This window comes from Schistocerca nitens, chromosome 4 (genome assembly GCF_023898315.1).
Source record: "Schistocerca nitens isolate TAMUIC-IGC-003100 chromosome 4, iqSchNite1.1, whole genome shotgun sequence".
NCBI classification, from domain to species: Eukaryota; Metazoa; Arthropoda; class Insecta; order Orthoptera; family Acrididae; genus Schistocerca; species Schistocerca nitens.
In genome coordinates, this window is record NC_064617.1 from 113,741,506 (window position 1) to 113,749,095 (window position 7,590).

The window sequence follows — 7,590 nt, forward strand, 5'->3', positions numbered from 1 at the left end:
GCAAATCTGAGATGCCTGATTCTTCATTTCACGCTTTGCAATGTAGTGGAACGCAGAATTGCACGCCTTGATATCATCTGCCACTCGTCCACGTTCGTTTTCACGTCCCATGAGAGGAACACTTGAGGCGTGAGGCTCTGCTCCGGCCACTGGCTGCCACAACGTCTGGAAAGTGGGTCTGCTATGACTGCTGATTGCCACATGGAAGTCAACGTATTAACAGGCAACGAGAGGAGCGAGGGTCCCCAACAGACTTCTCTGGGGCGCACCTAAAGCTATTTGTACATCATTTCATCTTTGTATAACCGTCCATGCATGCTAACAATGTTTTATAAAGCACGCTATGGTAGTTTTGTTAATAATTATTATTGTGGTACAGATTCAAACACTTTTCGGAAGTCAATGCTGCTTCCCACGTGATTGCCTTTGTCCATGGTTCTCGGGGTACCGTGTGAGAGGAGCACAGTTGTCTCTGGAATTCGGGCTGGTTGGCTTGCTAGCGGTTGTGTGTTTGAGATATTTCGTTTCATTTTAGCTCATATACAGGATGAGTAAGGGTGAAAAGTATATGCTTTGAAGGGTAATCGTATCAGTGATTATGAACAAAAAACGTCACATCAACATATGTCCTGCTCTTAATACTTTCCGAGGAAACTAATGAAAACAATTGGAAACGGGACAAATACAGGTGACAATAAATTAAATATTGTGATCCAATGTTTAGTTTAATTGTGTACTTTTCCTCACAAAAGATGTTCAAGATGTCCACTTTTAAAAGCACATTTGCATGCTGAGCTTTTCCTAACAGAAAACGTAATTATAAGGAATGAAATAAAGAGATAATCTGAGCCATAGATACAGTCCACGGCTGTATAAATATTGTATGCAGCCGCTGGAAACATTTGAAAATTTTTGATCGTCATATTATTGGCGGAATAAGACACACCTTTTGTATTCTAGGTCTCGTTCCAATCTCGACGATCCCGTGGCCGCTGCAACCATAATGGCGATGGCGTTGGGCCAACATGTGAACACGCAGGGGTCGTCCGCTTATCGCCACTTATCGTGCTTTACGGACAGGTAAACCTCCTAATCCCACGTTTTCTGAAGTGTCGTGGACATCCAATCACGTACTGCCCAGTGGTAGTTTCACTCTCCTCCTACCACTTTCCACTGATGCTCACCACAGTAGCACTGAACATTCGAACAGCTATACCATTTTCGAAATGCTGATTCACAGGTCCTGGGTAATAATAATATCACTTTTGTCGAAGTCGCTTATGTCAGAAGATTTCCCCCCCCCCCCCCCTCTCCCTTCTCACGTTATCGTTGCTACAATGATTCCACATCCGTCTTACGTACTCCCCTTATGGAATTAAGGGTGCGGTACTTCAGTGGCTTACTTCTTACTTATCTAATAGAAAACAAATGGTGTAAACTGCCATTCAGACTGGAAAACAATAACACAGAGTGTTCCGCAAGGTTCGATCCTCGGTCCAATTCTCTTTCTATTGCATGTCAACGACTTACCATTAAACATAAATTCACCATTCGTTCTGTTTGCTGATGACACGTCTGTCTTGATAGAAAGTGAAGAAACAGAAACGATTCCTAATATAGTCACTGGTACATTAGACAAGCTAGAGTCATGGTTCCAGTTAAATGGTCTGAAGCTTAACATATCAAAAACAAACTTGATTCAATTCAGAACCAGTCAAATGACCAGGAAATTAGTATAAATCATAAAAGAGAAGAATTAACAGAAGTGCATTCTGCCAAATTTCTAGGTCTACACCTCGATAAGAATTTAAACTGAAACACACATATTGAGTACCTGTGCAGCAATCTGAGTAGCTTTGCATATGCCATGCATATATTATCAAGTGCTTTTAACATGTCCAAAAGCAAAGTAGCATATCTAAGTTACTTTGAATCAGTGATAAGATATGGCATTATTTTCTAGGAGAGCTCCAGTAATATATCTCGTATACTGAAGCTCCAGAAGAAAATTCCAGGCAAATGCCGGGATGGTTCCATTCAAAGGGCACGGCCGACTTCCTTCCCTAATCTGATGAGACTGATGACCTCGCTGTCTGGTCTCCTTCCCGAAACCAACCAACCAACCAACCAACCAGAAGAAAATTATCAGAAATATGTGCACTGCACAGCAAAGAGAATCATGTCGTCCATTATTACAGAAACTAAAAATTTTGACTATCCCCTCCCTATACATATACAAGCTAATGATATTTTTACACAACAAACCGGAATTCTTCATTAAAAACCAATTTGATCATCCATACAGTACAAGGAATAAAGATAATTTTATGCTTCCTGCCCGTAGATTGAAATTATATGCTCAGACCCCACAATATATCGGCATGAAAGTCTACAACAAACTTAAAGACAAAAACATTCTAAACATGGACCTAGGGATACTAAAAAAGAAGTTACATGAAGTTCTTATACACAAATGTTGTTATTACTCATTAGAAGAGTTCATGGAAGATGAACTGATAAATTGAGCAGATTCCAACCGCAAATTAGCATTATATTGTAAAAAAAAAAAAAAAAAAAAAAAATTGTCCATTATCAAGAAAGTCATTTACCTATACTGGAAAATAATAAAATATAGATACTGCTACATAGACTAAATATAGTTTTAAAAATTAATATTAGATTCCAGTTTGTAATTTTTGACGTGTCTCCTGTACCATAATCACATGATTTGTAAGTGTATGTTATGAGACCAATAAATCACAATTCACAATATGTCATGTTCCCGCCTCGGCTCCAGGCGACATCCAACCTCGTGGTGGGCAGTGGTCACTAATGTTTTGGCTTATCATTGTAGATGCCAGATTTGAAATACTTAGTAATCAGAATAAATATTTTCTGTTCTTATATAATGTATACGATTTAAATATCATATCCAAAGAAATAATACTTAAACATCGTAAGAATTTAGAATGCATTTTAAATCAAGGTAATTCCGTTGTCATAAATGGGATAGAATTAACGGAGGAAATTTCGGCAGTATCTGCGCTTTCGGGTAAAAAAGGAAGCCTAAGCAATGTACTGAGCTTAATAACTAAGTTACATTTTGCCCCGAATCTTACTACTGCTTCAAGAATATTGCTAAAGATACCAATAACTATAGCTAAATGAGTTTTTCTCAGTAAAAATTAGGGAATTTTTACATTTGACTATTACACAAAGTCACCATAATGGTCTGTCAGTTTTGGCAATTGGACATGAAACTGTTGATCAAGTAAATTTGAAAGACGTTAAATTTTTTTTCAGGATTAAAAGTAGGACAAAACCGTTTTTTGTGATTTTGGCATAGTTATGTTAACTTGTTTTATTTACAAAAGAATCGCATTAAAATGTGAAAAAATATGTTGTTAACAATTTGCGGCTAAGTATAGGTGTTCCTTGATTAATCTGTACCGTTTTGTACTGCTTGATTATCAGTGTTATCTTGAGTTATATGGTTCTTTCTAAATATATACCTTTATTAACATTTAAATAAAGTGATTTGATTTTTATTGAAAATAAAAGTATGTGCGTTTATTATAAAAATATTTATGTACTCTTAAGGTGGGCAGTAATTTTTCTTTTTGTTTGAGGAAACGTACCGGTAACTCCTAGAGCGGGGAAATGCTGATGTGTGCTTGTAGGACGACCTGATAGTTTTTGACCCGTCCTATTATGTTTATCTTTTATTGGTAGGAGAATTTTGGCACACTCCGTACTGTATGTTGTGCTGTTCTTTATGGTGATTTAGCTGGTGGTTTTGTTACAGGCTCGGTGAAGCTGCGTGCTGCTGCTGTGAAAGTAATGGTTGCTCTAAAATCACACTTGCAGAAGCATCGATTTATGCCTATGCTGATGATCTGGATTCGAGTGTACACTTCAACTTAAGCTACGTGTTCTTTGATCCCCAAAGTGAATGTGGTTACATTGATTTGTATAACTTCTTTGCATCATCACAAGTCACTCATTTTGTGACTTCAATCTGGACTTTCTTTTCTTCCTGAAGACTTTTGTTATTTCATCTTCAGCATGCATGGTATCCAGAACAACTGACACAGAATTCTGGGTGCAAACATGTGGTTCCTGCTATGTCAGTTGTCGATTCACACACTGCTACATTATATGGGGTGTTTCACAAAGGACTTTCCAACTTTAAAAGTTCATATAAATTTATTGAAAGAAGATATAGAGCTGGGTTTAGAGTTATACTCTAAGGAAACACATCAAGTTTTTTACCTTAAGTTAAAGATGTTGTATGTGGTTTCCGTTGATTATCCTGCACACATCCCATCGGAAGTCAACTTCTTCCCAAACTCGCTGCAGGTGCACCTTGCTTATAGGCGGCGTAAATTCTTGCTCTACGTTCGGGTAAAGAAGCCGGCACAGGAGGTACAAACATGATATCCTTGGTGAATCCCCATTTTAAAAAATCGAGTGGTGTCAGTTTTGGAGAACGTGGGCGCCATGCAATTGGTGCATCACGGCCAATCCATTGACATGGAAAGAGGTCACTGAGAAAATCCCGGACGTCAACTAGGTAGTGGGGTGATACATCATCTTGCATGAAGTAAGGCCATCCTCATCGACAAAAATTGTTTAACACATCCAGGTACACTATCCTGTTGATGGTTCTCTCGCGGAAAAAAAGGGGCTGTACACATTGTTCTTGCTCAATGTACAAAAGACATTCAGTTTAGGGCTATCACAAACATGTTGCAATGTTTGATGTGGATTATCACTGCCCCAAATCCTACTAACTGCGTGAGACAAAACTTCATGTGTTTCCCTTCAAATTGACACTACAATCATCTCTGTAGGTACTATCAACTAATTTATATGAATTTTCAAAGTTGTAAAGTCCTTTTTGAAACACCCTGTTTCTCAGTTACTTAAAAAACACCATAGGAGCTTTATCTGGATAGAGCCAGCAAATGTGGCAAGTCAAAACCTATGATAAAAATAGCAGTTTTTCAAACTTAATGCTAACTCTGTTCACATATTTTTGACGTCAGTTATTACTTTATCATACTATTCCTTTAACAATAATGGAAATTCCCGTATGGAGTAATACATAAAACAAGCAAAAGGCAGCCATTCACTGACAGCAGACCGATGTGAGCCGGTGGGTTTCTGGCGCCAGGCGAAGTTCTCTTTGCGTCTTTGAGGCAGGCTATTTATGGTGGCGCGCATGCGCAAGTCGAGGAGAGTGGGTCCGAGCCGAGTCAGTCTGTGACGTGACGTGCTTTCGTGGTTGTCGTTGTGGGGAGTTGGCGACACCATGTCACGTGGCACGGCCGTATGCCGTGAGGACCAGTTGAGTTGGAGCAAGGGCTGCTGCCGGAAAGTATTAAAGTTGTATTGACACGGCTGGCCAGTGGCGACCAGGTTTTGCTAATACCTCGAGAACTTTGTGGATGGATAGCGTGTAAATTTCACATGAAGAAGCTTTCGTGGTGTGTTCCTCCTTCTATATATAGTGAATATTATTGTGTACTTAAGGACTGTTGACTGTTGCAGTTGCTCGTGCTAGTGGGAGGCAAAACATTCACTGCAGTGGTGGCGAGGCGAGTTATGTTCTGGAACAGCCACAAAATTATGTCACTAAAGTGACTAAAAATAGCGCCTCAGATCTGTAAGTTTGGATTTGGTGCTTAGTGGCACGCTGAAGGTAGCTGGTCCACTTGATCGTCATTTCCTAATTTAGTTATAGATTTAGAATTTTTACCTCTGTACTTCCGCTCCACCGACATCTCTGCCCCAACTCTTTGCCTTTACAGATGTCTGTATATGTGTGTGTGTGTGTGTGTGTGTGTGTGTGTGTGTGTGTGTGTGTGTACCTGTCCCTTTTTCCCCCTAAGGTAAGTCTTTCCGCTCCCGGGATCGGAATGACTCCTTAACCTCTCCCTTAAAACCCACACCCTTTCGTCTTTCCCTCTCCTTCCCTCTTTCCTGACGAAGCAACCGTGGGTTGCGAAAGCTTGATATTTGTGTGTGTGTGTGTGTGTGTGTGTGTGTGTGTGTGTGTTTTTTTATTGTGTCTATCTACCAGCACTTTCCTGTTTGGTAAGTCACAGCATCTTTTTTAATATGTGTGTGTGTGTGTGTGTGTGTGTGTGTGTGTGTGTGTGTAACTTGTTTACTACAGTGTGTCTGCCGCTCATGTTTCCTGCTTTCAGAAACGTGTATAGTGGTCGACTCGAGCAAACCTCGCCCCGCGAGCTTGCAGTGTGACAGAAATCTCAGGATTCGAACTCAGGGCCGTCCGGACCCCATTAACGTGTGATTTATCTATTCCATTCAACGAGAGGCTTGTTTTAGCCAGAAGATTTCCTACTGCCCAAAGTTGAGTATAAGTTCATCCTTTGGTTCGTGAGTTTGTGAAATCATAATAGATTAACGTTTGCTCGCGTCTATCACATGTTCATGTTTTGTCTTAAGCTTGCATAAAGTCTAGAATCTTCCAGACGTTGAGTGTAGTAGAATGCTAAGTGTAAACAGAGCAATTAATAGTACCCTTCAGGTCAGATAGCATAAAATTAAAATTACCTTTTCAGTAAGTGTCAAACTGAGTGAGAAAGGTGATAGCCGACATTGTAAACATTTGGTTATCTATTTCATCTATTATTTTGACTGTTGTTACCAGCATGTAAAGGGGCCACTATCACAAGTGTGACAGTTAATATTGTAAATACTAATTGTGGATAGGGCTTTGATATGCAAATGTTGTTAATTATTACTGCTGATGAATTCATGTGTATGTGCAATCAATAAAGAAGTGTTGCAACTACAAACTGGTTGTATTACTGGTATACAAGGTTAGAGTGTGCAATTGCCACACCAGATCTGTGGAACACAGAACCACATAACAAGAAACAGCATTAACATTATCTTTCTACCTCTTGTTCTTTTTCTAGCAAAAGTACACAGTTTCATACACAAAACCATACAGATACCCTAGAACACACTCCCGTGGCCACAACAAGACTGATTATTGATAATCGATTATTGACAGCAGTTGCCTGATCTGACAAAGGTAGGAAGGGTGTAGGGAAATACACAAAGTGGGGGTAGTGGGAAAGAGGCAAGTATTTGGAAGATGACTCCACAACCGCATAAGACGATACGATGAAAGGTGTACAGGGTGTGGAGCAGAGATATAAGAAGAGGGAGAGGAGGGCAGGGAGGGAGGAAAAAAGGAGAGAGCAAGGGAGGAGAATGGGAGGGAAGGGGCAGAGAGAGAGAGAAAGAGAGAGAGAAAGAGAGAGAGAGAGAATGCCCACAAGGGTGAGGGAGGGAAAAAGAGTGATAGGAGAAGGCACAATACACTTTGGATTGGGAAGGAGTGATGGGAACAGAAGAGACAAGGGAAAAGATAAGGTGAGGCACTCTCTTTCTCTCTCTCTCTGCCCCTTCCCTCCCATTCTCCTCCCTTGCTCTCTCCTTTTTTCCTCCCTCCCTGCCCTCCTCTCCCTCTTCTTATATCTCTGCTCCACACCCTGTACACCTTTCATCGTATCGTCTTATGCGGTTGTGGAGTCATCTTCCAAATACTTG